General features: G+C 28.3%; 1 long non-coding RNA gene across 1 annotated transcript; it reads right to left on the bottom strand.

The window, feature by feature from the left end:
• Positions 1-3,529: 3,529 nt before the first annotated feature.
• LOC125370054 lies at positions 3,530-4,674 on the bottom strand. The gene is made up of 2 exons (XR_007215733.1): positions 4,191-4,674; positions 3,530-3,902 (listed from the first exon to the last, which is right to left on the bottom strand). It is a non-coding gene; the product is annotated as an uncharacterized LOC125370054 (long non-coding RNA).
• Positions 4,675-17,565: the final 12,891 nt, after the last annotated feature.

The raw sequence follows: 17,565 nt of genomic DNA, 5'->3' as shown, positions 1-17,565 counted from the left end.
AGCTATGCTCAAGTATGAATCATTTTGTATATTTTTCTGAAAGGCAACATGGTTAGGACATGGTCGTTACCAGACCGTGACATAATAAGCATCATATTCATAAGGCAAAGTCTCTAGTATAGGCATACTCTTACCGTGCTTAAAATTATTGAAATTTTATATTTTGTACTGACCACAACATGTCCTGCAACATGGGCATGACACGACCTTGTCATATAATGCCCAAAATTGACTGAAATTCCAGTGGGCAACATGCCTCACACATGAGCGCAACATGACCTGTCCTTGTTTCTTACTGTTGCCCAATACCCCACATGGCTTGACGCACCAGCTCAACATGGTCGTGTTTCACTGCCAATTACTTTCTCAAATCTCATCACATTTTTTGACACGATTGTCACATAGCCATGTCACGAACCGTATTTACTTTTGTTATTTTTCTTCTAATTTTACAATGGTTTAAACAAAGACAATTGCTCGTAAGGACATTATTCACACCAAAATGATCTCGCATGGGTGGTGATAAACCAGAATATTTTTCTAAAAAAATAGCAAATTAACTATTTTTAAACATTTTTAACTTTTTTTTAAAATTTTAAAATTTTATTGATATAAAAATTAATTAGTTTTAATATTATATAAATTAATAAAGTAATTTAATTGATATTACGATTTCTAGAATTAAAAATTAATTTATTATTTAATATACTATCAAAAATATAATTTAAGATATTATTCTCTAGACTTAAAATTATTATGTAATCAAAAAATTAATTTATTAGTCAATATAATATTAAAATATAATTAAATATACTAATTTTTAAAATAAAACTAGTATTATTATCTGATTAGAAAACTATTAATTAGTTAATATAATATTAAAATATATTTATTATGTTATTTATTAGAATTAGAGTCTGTATTTAGTTAAAATTATAACTTATTAATCAATAAATTAATAAAAAATTATAAAATTATATATAAGCTTAAATATCCTATATGTCAAAAATAGTACACATATCAAAATAAAAAAATCTTACATGTTAAAAATTAAATACACATATCAAAAAATTTAATTTCAAAATTAATATATATATATATATATATATATATATATATATATATATATATATATAGTCAAATACAATTCCAATTAACAACAAAAGGAGTATATAACACGGTCATAGCTTATAGAAGATCAGCAGCGTGCAACACGGTCATAGCTTATAGAAGATCAGCAGCGTGCTCTTATTAATGTATAATTATTAATAAGTAATTATTAATAAGTTTATAGTATAAATTTTTAGTTTAAAATATTTTATTTTAATAAAATTATTATATTATAAAATTAATTTTAATTAATGATTATTTTATTTTAGTAGCATTTGATATTATTATTTTTTATATAATTTTGAAATTTAATAATATAAAAATAATTAAAAAATTTATAATAGATATATAACAAATTAGTGTCATTGTATAATTATTAAATTTATTATATTTAGTTATTATTTTATTTTTAATAGATATTTAATAATATTATTTTATTTATTTTGCTAATGTACAATTATTGATGATTTTATAATTTAAGTTTTTAGTTTAAAGTATTTTATTTTAATAATAATATATTAATATTATAATAAATAATTATATATAGTTATTATTTTATTTTAATAAGTAATTAATGTTACTATTTTATTTTAATAATTTAAAATTTAATATCAGAAAAAATAATAAAAAATAAATATATAATAAATTAATAGCTTTATACAATCACTAATTTTTTATTATATTTAGCTATCATTTTACTGTAATAAGTATTTAATTATATTATTTTATTTAATTAATATTTAATATTAGAATGCATCTAATATTATCATTTTATTTGTTTAATATTTCTAATGTCATGATAAAGTATTATATAACCACATTACAACTATTTCTTTTATTGAAAAATTATATATAATGTAATTCTTTATCAAGTAGAGTCATACAAATTTTTTTGCCTATATATATATTATGAATATTATAAATATGCTCATTTCAACTCTTGAAAATTCTCCACTGGCCATACTTCCCAACTAACCAAAACGTGAGATAACTTCACGTACCTTTCTTTTTATTCCTTAAATTTTTAAAATTTATTATATGCATTGAATGGTTTTATATAAAAAATAAATAAATTTTTAAAATTAAAAGACCATTGTTATACTATATTTTATTTTTTTATAATATTATTTTTATTTTATCAATCTTATATATGTAATATGATAAGATAATATATTTTATTTATGTTTTATATCATTTCATTTATAAAATTAAGTATTAAGTTCAAAAAAAGTTTAATACTCGAACTTTCATTAAATTATAATTTTTTATAGTCATAAATTTATATGATTTTAAGTGTACGATTATAGAGAAGTTTTACTATATATATATTATAGTAAATATTACGATTGCAAAATATTTAGTTGAGTGCTAATGTACTTAAAAAAAATTAGTTTATTCAAAATTTTACTTTATTAAAATTTACAATATAAAAATGAAAAGAATATACTATACTTAAAAAGTGTTTATAAAAGAAACATATTTTTCTTTTGATTTAAAAAATATTTTTATTTTTATTCCTTAAACATAAAAACGTGAAATCACATCTTTTAAACTTTATCCTTAAATTGTTCTCAACTAAACACAACTTTCTTAACCATCATTGCTTCCTCCTCATCCCAAGCTATTTTCCTATATATTTCGACATGTGCATCTCAACTTGCTATTTTTCTTGAAAAAGTTCAAAAAATACACCTGTGGTTTCACATTTTTTCAAACTTTCCTACAAAATATATTTTCCAGTGATGGAATGCAGTTAAATCTTTAGGTCAAAATTACTACTTCAATTAGTGCATATGTTGAAATTACTAATGATTTGAAAGCTATTAATGGTTTGAAACACAAATAGCAGTTTTTTTTTTTTTTTAAAAAAAGCACAAATTTAAAATTGAAAAGGCACAAAATTATAGACTTTATTTTTACATTTAATCCTTTTTTAATTGTAATATTTCTATTAACTTCTAGCAATTTCGGGTGTAATAATGTATTGCTAGTACCAAATCTTTGTACAAACTAGTATCAGCTCTTTAATTTCTTTTGGTACTATTATTTCTATTTTTATTCCAATTTTAGGGTATCTATTATATTTTCAGTCTTATTTTTTTCTAATGTGGCTATTGCAAATGAGATATTGGTGATTGATTTGTCATATCAACAATGTGAATTAACTAATAATTTATTCTAGAGATGACTCCATAAATTTAGTAAAATAAGTTATTAGTGAGTTGGTACTGCTGATGTGATAAATTAATTAAAAATATTACATTTATAATAGTTACGTCGTTAAAAATAGACCAAAAAAGTTATAAATATTTAAATTGAATCATAAAGAGATACATCAATACTAAGAAAATATTAAAATATGAATACTAATTAAATACAAGGTCTATTAAAAAAAATTTAGATGTAAACAGAAGAAAAATAAAGAAATCCGCATATACATATGTAAAACAAAAAAAAAAAAAATAAAAGAAAAAACCCCTTATACATAGTTTGGCACCAAATAATTATCGAGGGAAGCATAAGCTAAGCTTTTCCTCCGTCTGTTTCTTTTTTCCTTGAGCATGGAAGGGTTAATTTTTAAGAAAAACACGAGAAAGAAGAACTCTTGGATACAATAACGCTTGGATAGAACCCATTAAGAAGACAAGAGAAGGAAAGTTCAGCATTCATAAACTGTTTGGCTTCGAACTGATCAATATCACATAGATTTGCAGACATCATTAAATTAACAACCAAAAGCATCTCTCATACTAACCACTGTAGTTTTGATTCAAGCGTAATATCTTCTCATCCTGCAAAATGAATCCACCATTGCGAATAATGATATTTAGCTCTAAAGCGTCAGAGTCAGAAAGTCACTGATATACTTGCTTGACAACATCAAAACAGGCACTAAAATTTGGATAATGAATGACCAAGACACACGGACAAAGACCGAACAGTAATACAGATATATGTGTTCTAGCACTTTGGACGATAGATAGGGCATTTGCAGTGGAAATATGATGGACTCTGACCATCCTTACACACAATTGTTTCGGTAGCAACCTTGGCAACGGAAGTGGCGCTGTCTGACTTACCACCAAGAATTCTGGTGATGTAGGAATCCATCACTAACTCCAACTCCATATCGCTGGCAATGAGGCACTCGTCGAGGTGGCCATGTTCACACCGGAACGTTTTGTTGCTCTTGCTCTTATGATCAGGAGTCGAAGCTTTGCAATAAAATGTGGTGCTGCATACTGTTAAAATTGCCAACAACACAAAAGGGAATCCTCTCTTTCTAATTTTAGCAGCGTACATTTGCTCTTTCAAAATTTCCTCTCCTTTACTAATTCATTACCCGCTCGGTCACTGTATATATATATATATATGTGTGTGTGTGTGTGACTGTGGGTTAGTTCCTCATCATATAGAAATATGGAAAATAGGGTAGCTACAATCGGCAAGTACTGGGTTAGGTAAAAGTAATAATAGCAATGAAGGAAAACCCTCCAGTAAGCCTAAAAGTTCCCTGCCAATCAGAAATAGATTCTAATGAATAATGATCTTTGTTTCGTTGGGGCAAACATATTAAAATATAAGTAATATGCTTTATGTTCTCCATGTGCATATAAAAGTAGAGAATTATATAATCAACCTGATCTTAATGTTTCATTAGTATAAAGATACCTAATAAATTGCATGAGAAGTGGCGTAAATAGCTCTGTTGGTATCAAAAATTTGATAGATGTTTCTAATTGGTATTAATATTTTGATTTTTTTAATAAATTTTAATTTATGTTACAAGCAATGGTATCTATTAGAAATTTGTTTATCTACTAGAAATTTGTTTAATTTTTTATGACGTGGCGCAGAGGTCCATATTAGCATTCCATTCATTGTTCGTGTCAACTTGACTTTAAATAAATTGTCTAGTTGGTACCAAAGCTTTACCATTTATGTCAAAATGGTACAAATTCTTCAATTTGTTTCTTTTTAGTACCATAATCATTATTTTTATTTCAATTTATAGTACCTATTGAGATTCCAATGATTTTTATTAATATCTTAATCAGTGTCATGCTTAGATAAACTTTTGGTTATCCTGTCAGTAAAAAATACTTTGAATCCCAATGAATACTGATGTCACTAAGAGTATAAGGTAACAATAATATGATTCGTTTTAAGCAGGAGTTTAAGGAATATTGCATTAGCATCCATCAATCTTTCTTTGGTGTTTTAGGCTGGTATAGAAGAATTGCTAGTTATTCCACATTGGATGTGGTATTAAAGATTAGGAATTATGATTTTTCAGAAATAGTGCTTTGTGGATATATAAAATGGTGGTTCGCCTATTAAGTATGTTAGTGGTTTAGGTAAACTAGCGAGTATTGACGAGTTCTTAAGTCATATAGGAATTCACTTTTAGGTAGGGGTTAAAAACGAGTCGAGCCGATCTGAACACATTATTATTTAACCTCGATTCGGTAAGAATATATTAGCGATCGAGATCGGTTTGAGTTTGAGATATTTTGAACGAGCCGAGCCCGAGTTAAGCTCAACTTATTCAGAATATTTATATTTTTTAATATTTTACTTGTTTTTATTATATATATGAGAATAATAAAAATAAAATAATTTTTTTATAGAAAAAAACCAAAAAATAATAAGCTCAAAATGATGAAAAAACTCATTTAAAGAACTAAATAAGAATATTCTGCTATATTGAAAATAAAAAAAGAAATAGTTCGTAAAAGAAGATTATTGCATGCCATTTGTTCTTTTCAAATTTAGTTTATAAAAGGAATTACAGATTTATATATGAATGTAAGTGTATAAAAGATATTTTCTAGTTAAATACAAAATCTTCATTGTTAATATAAATAATATATTATCTATTGTTAGCATTAGCTATCTCTTACTGTCAATAGGACTGATTGCTGTAATTATGGAATAAGAATCAATCAGTCTCTAAAATCATGTATTACCATTGTTCTAGCCTAAACTTATATAAACTAGTTGTCTATTTCCATAGTTGGTAGTATTGTATATATATATAAATAGGGAAACATGTATTTTAGAAAATATAATAAATAAAATTAAAAATCATTTTTAACATGGTATCGAAGCAAGAGACTCTAGGACCAGTGTAATTCTTTTTGTGGATTACAAAAAGAAGGAAACGAGTAGGAGGGAAGAATGGGAGATCATACTCCAACAGAAAGTTCCCAAGCAGACCCCTCTATGCTTGAGGACTTCATGACTAAGATATCACAGATGTTGAGTCAGGCACCAACTCCAACGATCCATGAACCTGTTGCTATTCCAATTGGTATTACATTGGATGACACAAACTATGGACTTTGGTCACAAGTTGTAGAGATGTATATCTTTGGAAAAGATAAGTGGGGATACATATATGGGGATTTCTTACAACCATTAGAATCATATCCCAATTTCAGAAAATGAAGAACTGAAAATGCAGTGGTAAAGGGATGGCTAATTAATTATATGGATCCAAAACTGATTGGAAGCTACATCAGATTTCTAATAGCCAAGGTAGTATGGGATGCTATTGCAGCAACATATTTTGATGATATAGATACCTCACAAGTCTATGATCTCAAGAGGAAAGTGACAAGATTCAAACAAGGTGAACCAATTGAGACGTATTACAATACTCTTTAAGGCCTTTGGAGAGAAATCGATTTTCGGTGTCCAAACCCTATGAAGTGCAAAGTCGATATACAAAAATATAACTCTATAATTCAAGAAGATAGAGTTTATACTATTCTAGATGGACTTGATGATCGCTTAGATAAGATTCGAGTTGATATGCTTCAACTACAACGTTTCCTACAATTGAACAAGCCTATGCCCATATTCATCGAAGAGACTTACGGCAAATGGTGATGTTAGCAAAAGCAAAGACAACACCAAGCATGATAATGGTATCAAAGGGAGGATAGAGATCTCAGCCACCTTTTCTTCAAACAATGTCAAATGGGAAGTTAAGCACTTCAACGAAGCCAAAGAATCAAGTTAATGAAGGAGGCTGCACACATTGTGGGAACACGAAGCACACTAAAGAAACTTGCTTCAAGCTTCATGGATACCTAGATTAGTGGCATGAACTCAAGGCAAAGAAAAAGCGTGATGGTGGACGCGTTCCTCTTGCTAACACTGAAAATAGTGCCACCACTGAACTTCACCTTTCTCTTATACCTCAAAATGAATCTTCATCAGCTATAGTAAATTGTTCTTCTACCATAAATGAATCAGGTAATCTATGTTGGATCATTGATTCGGGAGCAACGGATTACATGACTTTTGATCTAAGAGATTTCACTAAAACAACTCAACCGAGGAGAACACACGTAACCAATGCAAGTGGTGCACAATATCTAATTACAGGAGCTGGAACAATGGCCTTCTCTCCTGCCCTTTCTTTATCAAATACTTTGCTTGTTCCTGATCTTTCAAATAAATTGTTATCGATAGGACAAGCCACTGAAGAGCTGAATTATTGTGCACTAATCTATCCTTAATTTTGCTTATCTTAAGATATTCTCACAAAGGAGATTATTAGTCGTGGTACTAAACGAGAAGGGTTGTACTACATGGATGACTTCATCATTGGCCAGATAAATAATGTTGGTCGAAATAGTGATAAAGAATGAGAAATTTGGTTATGGCACCGTCGATTGGGTCACCCATCATTTTCCTACTTGAGACACTTATTTCCAAGTTTGTTTTTCGACTTAGATGATAGAGTATTTAAATGTAAGACTTACATCTTAGCTAAAAGTCATCGAGTCAATTATCCAATAAATTTAAAAAGGTGTGAGACACCATTTCAGCTAATCCATTATGATGTTTAGGAACCAGCCCCTCTGTCAATTTCCTTAGGAATTAGATGGTTCATAATTTTTGTGGATGATTTCACACGTATGACTTGGCTGTACTTAATGAAAAATAAAAATTAAGTAGTTGGAATTTTTCAAGTCTTTCATGCTATGATCCAAACTCAATTTTCTGCAAAAATTCAAATCTTTCACTCAGATAATGGAGGAGAATTTGACAACAGGGACATGTGGGACTATTTTCGAAGCTATAGGATGAATCATGAGACAACGTGTTCTCAAACACGCAGCAGAATGGTGTTGCGGAAAGGAGGAATAGACATATTCTAGAAACAACTTGGGCTATTTTAACTGCAGCAAATGCACCCAAACAATATTGGACAGACGTAGTTACAACAATTGTTTACTTGTTGAATCAGATGCCTTCTAGAGTATTAAATTTTAAGACCCCACTGCAGGCTCTCTCGTATCATGTGGCACTTCCTTTCGTCCTTATGCTTTCACTAAAAATATTTGGTTTGAGTATCATATTTTCATTTTCATAAAAATCAAAGAATAAAACTTGATCCATGTGCAGTTTGGTGCATTCTTTTGGGTTATGCTACACATAAGAAGGGGTACCAGTGCTAGATCCCTCCACCAACCGCCTTTATGTCACCATGGATATTGCTTTTCTTGAAATCTGAATATTTTTTTCAGAACCAAGTTCTCATTCCTTTCTTCAGGGGGAGATGACAAATGAAGATCAGAATTTGAATAATTGGAAGAATTGACCATGTTTTCAAGAAAATATAGAGATAAGTAGAGCTGAAAAAGAAGAAATATTGATAACTGAAGACATGTCTCCAGTAATAGAAGATGAAAAAAGCGATGAAGAGGAGAATGAGCAAGGTTAAATAACATCTTCTTGATTTATTACCAATGAACCAACCTCTTGAGAATAATTCTAAGGTAAAATATTTAGTTCCCTCTCTTAATAATGTTGAAAATACTTTTGTTGGATATAACTTACCTTTCAGGCATAATCGTGGTAAGCCACGAAATCGGTATTCACCGGAGCATAAGGAGGAGAGAAATAAGTATCCTATTGCTAATCATGTCAGTACTCAAAGACTATCACAGCCCTTAAAGACCTTTGTTCACAAGCTTTCCTTTGAGCACATTCTAAATATAGTGCAAGAAGCTTTATATAATCCCAAATGGACCCAAGCAATCAATGAAGAAATGGCAGCTTTAGAGAAGAACAATACGTGAAAACTTGTTCCTTTGCCCAAGGAAAAAAGAATGGTAGGATGCAAATGGGTATTCTCAATCAAACACAAAGCTGATGGAACAATAGATCGGTACAAGGCAAGGCTCGTTGCGAAAGGTTATATAGAATCATACGGTATAGATTATCAAGAAACATTCTTACCGGTGGCAAAATTGAATACAGTCAGGGTATTATTGTCAATCGCTGCAAACTTAGACTGGCCACTTCATCAATATAATGTGAAAAGTGCATTTCTTCATGGGAACCTTGAGGAAAAGGTGCACATGGATATTCCACTAGGCTTTGTTGCACCTGAAAATGTTGTGTGCAAGTTATAAAAGGCGTTATATGGGTTGAAGCAATCACCAAGGGCTTGATTTGAATGATTTACTTTGGCTATGAAAAGATGTGGTTTCAAGCAAAGTAACTCATACCATACTTTATTTTTAAAGCATTGAGAAAAGTTGGTAACCGCTCTTTTGATCTATGTCGATGATATGATAATTACAGGAAATGATGAGGAAGAAATTGCAAGACTCTAAAAGTATTTATCCAATGAATTTGAGTTGAAAAATCTCGGAGGTCTTAAATATTTTTTAAGAATTGAAGTGGCTCGATCAAGTCAGGGAATTTTTCTATCATAGAGAAAATATGTTATTGACTTGTTAGCCGAGATAGGGATGCTAAACTTTAAGCCTGCAGACACACAAATAGTCCACAATCACAAGTTGGGAGAATATCCATACCAGATACTTACCAATAAAGAAAGATATCAGCGTCTTATAGGAAAATTGATTCACTTATGACACACAAGGCCAGATATTGCATATGTTGTTTGTTTGGTAAGTCAATTTATGCACAATTCAAGTAATGAGCATATGGAAGTTGTATTTTGAATTCTCCAATAGTTAAAATCATCTCCAGGTAGAGGGCTCATGTTTAGAAAACATAAGGTTACAATGATACAGATTGGGCTGGTAGCATTACCGATAGAAGGTCTACATTTGGATATTTCACTTTTGTTGGAGGTAACTTGGTCACTTGGAGAAGTAAGAAACAGAAGGTGGTTGCATTATTTAGTGCATAGGCTGAATTTCGTGGTATGACCAAAGGACTTTGTGAACTTCTTTGGTTAAGGGAACTGTTAAAAGAAATCGGTCACTCATCTGGTCCAACTATGAGATTATTTTATGATAATAAAGCAGCTATACAAATTGCACAAAATCCCATTCAATATGATAGGACCAAACATGTTGAAATAGATCGGCATTTTATCAAAGAAAAACTTGAGACAAAGATAGTTCAGTTCCCATTCATAAAATCTAAAGAGCAACTCGCAGATACACTTACAAAAGTTGTTTCAAGTAAGGTGTTCCACAGTTCTCTAGACAAGTTGGGCATTGAAGATATTCATACACCAACCTGAGGGGGAGTGTTAGCATTAGCTGTCTCTTACTATCAATAAGACTGATTGCTGTAATTATGGAATAAGAATCAATCAGTCTCTAAAATCATGTATTACCATTATTTTAGCCTAAACTCGTGTAAACTAGTTTTCTATTTCCATAGTTAATAGTATTGTATATATATATAAATAGGAAAACGTGTATTTAAAAAAATATAATGAATAAAATCGAAAACCATATTCAACATTTATAACAAGCTAAAAAGCTCATAAACATACAGAGTCGAGCTTTTGTCTTTTCAAGCTTGACTTGAATTCTTAAGGGCTTAAAAAGTAAGATCCAGCTCGGATCATTATATTTCATATCATTATACTTTTTGAATGAGCTTTAACGAGATAAAAAACAAGCCGAATCTAAGTCAAACTCGAACCGTGCAGATCATTTTACACCCCTACCTTTAGGCGAGTCTCTATCAGCTATCATCGATTAAAACCAAAATAATAGATTGTAACGGATTCCCAATAAATATGTACCATAGCTTGTAATGGAAGTTAAAATTTTGGTACCAAAAAGAAAAAAGGTATTGCTATCAATTAGAAACATAGGCCAAAGTTTAAGTAATAGCAGGACTATTTATCCAAAATATTATAAATAATTATAAAATATTAAAATTTTATTAAATTTTTTCTATAAATTCGATTTATATTATTACTTTTAATGAAAATAATTATAATGACCATACAACATGCGGGTAAATGACTAATATGTAATTAATTTCTCATTTAAACTAATGTTTTATGTGAAATTTCATATTCATAATATAATTTTTTCAAACTACATTACCAAAATAACAAATCAATTTTTTTATCAATAAATAAGAAATTAAACTTCGTTTATATTGTTTTAAACATACACTAACTATACTAATATAATCCGTTATTTGGGTTCAATTTACTTGGTGGTTAGATGAGTATCCGGACTCTTTGATTAAATATAGTCTTAAAATGTGAGTCTGGCAAATTTTATTTTCATAAATTTTATATTTTTATATAAATACTTAGTTTTCTACTAGCTGTTTAAATCATAAAATTTGTAAGTAAAACAAATCCTTAATGCCAACCATTCTCCTACTTTAATTATAGAAATAAATATGAGAAAATAAATAACTATAAGAAAATATTTTATGATCCACTGTAGGATAAGTTTAAATATGTATTCTTTTACAAAAATCATGTATAATTGTGATAAAAATCAATTTTATTGCTAAAATATCTTTTATCCATAAGAATTTAATTATTATATATTTCGATCGGTCCTAATTATTATATTTTAATAGCTCATGATATCATTTGATTGTTTAATCGATATCACTGAATCTCTAAATTTATATTATCATACCAGAACAACTTAACAATAATAGTAGATAGAAGTCAAAATAATTAAACTCTTATGACAATAATATATTTATTTTTTAACATAATTTATAATAAATTTTCTTTTATTTAAAAACATATACTTAAGATTCTCAAATAAAAGAATTATATGAAAATGTGGTTTTATATTTTTTCATTTTCATCAAAGATTTTGTTGAACACCATGAATTATTACTACCATCTGACGCGATGTCTTCGATAAGCATCAATAATGAACATGGTCCAGACTTTTCCACCGAGTTGATGGAATCTGGTAGGACGAAAGATGTCATGTACATACTACGTAGGACAAGAAATTTATGCTTTGTCGGGGTTTTGTTTTTCATTTGATTAATAGCAAAGCATGTGGACAAGATTTATGGCATTGGTTACAACTTGTAATATAGGGTCCATTTTCTTACTATAATTAAGTACAACCAGGAAGCCTCACATGATTCTAAATAATGAGGAGTAGAAGATTATCTTGGTCCTTCTCTGAGAGGATGTACTTAATAATTTTATAATAATTCTTTCAAAATTCTGGTCTCAGATTAATATGGCATCTTGAATTGCCAGCTGCCTAGAAATAAACTCTTTATGGATGTCAAAAACATCATCAGCAGCATTCATTCATACATCCTACTTGTTATGTCTGGGGAATAACTATGAATTAAAGTACATATGTATACATGCAACCTTTGTGATTGTATATATATTCCATTCGTTCTTCTTATGTTACTATAATTAGCACTTTGCAGTGAGAGATCAGAAGTTGTGTTATTTTTATGGTGTTAGTTTCAACAATTCATGTTCACGTCATACTAGAATCGGGCCAAGTACAATTATTCTAATTTCTACAGTTCATGAATACGTTATTCTAATAGTCGAATATTATAACTTCAAATAATTGAAGCCTAAGAGTTAGGTTTATATGGAAAATGAAAGAATATAGTATTGCGTAACCTGCCAAAAAGAAAAAGACAAAGACAAAGAAATCATGTCTTGTAATTTAGAATTTTGCCCACTGATTTTCCATTAAAATAAGCATTAATTTTCAAGTCTTTTATATGTCCCACTTATCAAGGGTCCAGATTTTGCCGTTACATTTGTAATAAAATAAAATAAAATAGGTGAGTACAGTACGTACGTTCATTAGACTTTAGCTGAAGATTGAAATATGGGGTAGTTTGGTATCCGCAGAAGTCAGGTTGGAGTTATTTTCACTTTGGCTCGTCCAGAATTTAGTTTCTATTTTTATTTTTTAGATAAGCATGATACTTTTATCACTAATTGTGAGGAATTTAACCATTGAATTTCAGATGAATAGTCATGCTTGTTTGGCGTGTCAGCCTGGAGAATACGGAACTGGCGGGAGCATCACCTTTTTAGCCATGCATTCAGGCAGGGTGGCACGGTTCAGGAAATTGATTGTCACTTCAGATGTTCCAAAGTTAATGGAAATCCACGCAATTCACCAAGTAAAGGGTTTGGTTATAAAGGAACTGCTTATTGGACGGAGGCCTCCTAACCCCTAACGGATCGTGTTATGACTAGCTTAGACCTTTGCTAGTGTCTTATTTCATTGGGAGTCCCAAAAGATTAAATGGAGCTTTTGAGTTTTTGGATAATTTTAGCTAACAATTTTACATTTTTGGTTCAAATAGCTCAGATTGTGGAGCGTCAAATTCAGTCTATAAATTTATAATAAAAAATTATTAAAGTAAAAAATTATTAAACTAAAGCTCTTTTTTTCTGAATTCACATCTCTACCTTTTAATATCTTCCTCTTTATTATATTAGAGTCACCATCATTGTTTAAGACCATTGTCAGGCTTGACACGCTCTAAGTTATTTTAAATTATTAGATAAAAAAAACTATTATTACTGATATTTTCTATAATTTCTAAACTCAATTCACAAAAAAAAAATTTCCTAAAAAATAATTTTAAATCAACAAGATTTGTTCAACAATGATGAAGTTCAATAAGTCTTTTTTGTCACCACTTGAAGTTCAAGGTCGGTGATAGATTTCAAATTATGTTCTTCTTTTTTAATTTTAAATCATGTTGTCCTTTTTTTTATATTTCAAATTATGTTTTATGTCGTTAGAAATCATATTTGCTTCCTCTTTTTGATATTTTGTTGCCAATGTGCATTTGAATTTTATTGATGGATTGTGAGTTTAGTCTCGACTTTGAGACAATAGTGTCATGGATGGTTCTTAGGAATGACAATTAGTAGGATATTTGACTATTTAAGAATATTTGAATATGAACTCAATTAAAAGACATATAATAAAAATATTTTCATACTATTCGAATCCTATTAAAATCTATTTAAATTAAATAGCTATTAAATATATTTTATAAATATTTAAGTAGATAACGAATATTTTATCCGTTTATATTAACATTCGAATAATTAAATAGATACTTATTGATAAAATTTAAATTTTAAAATATATTAATAAAAATATAAAATATAAACTAATAAAATCTAAATATTCAACATTATATATTTAATATATTAATACAATCTAAACATAAATTTAATTAAATTTAAAATAATATTTAAAATAATAAAAATATAATAAAATTTAATATAAATCGATTTAAATAGCAAATACATATAAATTCAAATCTAAACTTAATTCGAATTCGATACTAATAATATAATTAAATTTTTAATTCATTTATTATTATTTGAATTTTTTGTATTTGAGTCTGTCATTTTTACTCATTCTAATCAACTAGAATGTCAGTCCCGCTGCCATTCCTATTCCAATTAATTAGCAGTGTTTTTTATGCAGTGTCTTAATTGCAGCGATTTATTAGGTGGCAACAGTGTGTTGGTGGCGGAAAGTGCGGTGGCGGCGGCGGTCAGTTAAACTATGTGTTTGAAGTGGATGGTTTCGATTAATTGATATAAACTGAGGAAAAAAAATAACATAATTACCAGTTATATAGAATTAAGTAAAATTCGTGCTCTTTTTTTAGAAGGTGATGAATACGTGTTGATTAAACAGTTAAAAAGAGGCTATTTGAACCAAAATTGTAAAGTTGTGTGCTAAAATAACCTAAAAAATCAAAAGAGTCGATATGCTTGTTCGCAATAAGTATAGCTGGCTGCAAGTTAATTACCTCTAGTTTGTTCTTTAATTATGTTTTGTTAGAATAATGATATAAATATTTACTAAATTTTATATTTAATTTTATTTTAGTTACAAATTTTAAAAAATATATAATTTAATTATTTAATTTAAATTTAAATAATAAATTAGATATTTTATCAAGTAGAAATGACAATATCACAATCTTAATGTATTATTTTTGTTAAATTGAAACATAATTAATGTTAAATTATTAAAACAAAACAAATTAATCTTCTTGCACTAAATAAAATTAAGTTTATCATAACATACTACCAATGTGTGTAGTTATCTTTCTAGATTGCTTGTGTTAATGACAAACCTTAGTGTCAATGAAATGATTAGCTTTATAGTTGTATATTGCTGGTTTTGTTAATCCAATTAATTAAGTTTTCTAGCCATTCTATATTTTTGTCCTAATTCATTTGCTTTGCATTCTCTAAAGAAACTAACAGACCGATTTATAAGCTGAACATTCATGGAGCTTATAGTGCAAATGCTGCGGTCTTTTACGAGATTACTGTCATTTTCTAACAATAAGGTGAGCAGCTAGTTTTCGTTTGTTTTGAGAACCTTTGTGCCAGATAATAATAATCATAATAATAATATGATTCATGGTCCAGACTTTTCCATCAGCTTTATGGAAAGACAGAGCACTACAGTAAAGATAGCATGTCTGTATCGTGCAGGACAATTTTATGCCTTTCCAAGTTTCTTTGCTCGTTTGTCTTTTGGTATTACCATCAATTTATCAACAAGCTTTTAGCATTTGTTGCAACTTCAAATATTCACGGTCTATTTTTCCGCTAAAATGACAACCAATAAGCTTCACGTGATTCTATATTTTTGAGGATTGCAACATTATTTTAGTTTGGAGGTCTCCTGACCGTATTAAAAAGTTAAACTGAAAATATCCATAATTGAAAATATTTATTAATTATATGATTTTATTTTAATCAAATTGTACCAAAATTTTTTTTTGATGTGATTTTGGATCTGGCTAGTTTTTCATATCGAAAACCGTACCAAACTATCATGTAATAAAAACTGAAACTAGAACCAATTTAAAATTTTATTTATTTATATATATTAATTATTTTTAAAATAAATAAATTCAAATCTTAAACTGAAATTTAAAATCAAATATAAAAAAATCTTATCAAATATAAATCTAACAATTTTATTTAAATTTATTAGCCTAAATATAAAATAAAAGTACTAAATTTTATATTGTATTTTAATTTTAATTATTCAATAAATTTATCTTGATGATTCAGTAAAGTTATAAGTTCACATCATTATTATTTATTTAATTAAAAATATAGGCCTAAATTTTTTAAAATTTAATAATAATAAATTATTTTTGTACCAAATAGATTAACTTATTAACTTATGATGATACAATGTTAATATAATATTAATTGTATTTATAATATAATTCTTACTAGTATAGGTGTCTTTTAATAAAATAATATCATATTGCATTAAAGAAGTCGGATAAAATATAAATATTGTAAATATTCAGTTTGATGAATTAGAATTATTAAATTTATATTTCTTTAATGCACAATTTTTTATTAGCTCAATAAATTGAAAATAAATTTCTTTGTTATATAATTATTAAATACAAATAGAATATGATTGTAGTGTTGATTGATTTAAATTAAAAAAATATTTTTAATTATTTAAAAATAATTTATTTTTTTAACTTTTATTGTCCCATACCTACGATCTTATTATATCCAAATATGTATCGAATTGTTACAAAAAATTTAGTATTGTTCAAGATAGAGGTTTTTATATTACGAAATGAATTTGAAAATTCAATCGTAAACTATCTTCTGGTTTTAGTTTTGCTGAGCGAATTACTTGATAAATTTATAATAATTCTCTTAGAGAGCTCATCTCTGATTTATATGATCTTTAATTTGCCAGCAGCAGCAGCCAGAAAGTGGACAACTCCATCTCCTGTGGATGTCAAAATTATATCATCATCAACATTCTACTTTCTGAGAAAGGATTTGAAGTACATAGACACACATGCAGCCTTATAATTCCATCTTCTCTTGATTCCTTCTTGCATTCGAACTCGGAAATTGTGCTGCTATCTGTTGTTAGTGCTCCAAGAGACTGGGTCTATGGGGGTAGTTACCATTTGACATCTCGGAAATGAGAAACGAGCAACTTATTATTTTATTACTAAACATTTCATATATAATAATTATAATTAAATTTAATGGATCTAACAATTTAAAATATTTATTACTGTTTATTAATAAACGGCAGTTTTGTTAGCCGCCTTAATTTTGCTATTTATTAGGTCATCTCTATGATGTAACGGTGGAGTTTTAACCACTTTTAGGGTGGGGTACTCCATAAGAGTTTCAACCAT

Source organism: Ricinus communis, chromosome 5 (genome assembly GCF_019578655.1).
Source record: "Ricinus communis isolate WT05 ecotype wild-type chromosome 5, ASM1957865v1, whole genome shotgun sequence".
NCBI classification, from domain to species: Eukaryota; Viridiplantae; Streptophyta; class Magnoliopsida; order Malpighiales; family Euphorbiaceae; genus Ricinus; species Ricinus communis.
The sequence above is the reverse complement of the archived record's forward strand: the minus strand, read 5'-3'. Positions and strand labels throughout refer to the sequence as shown.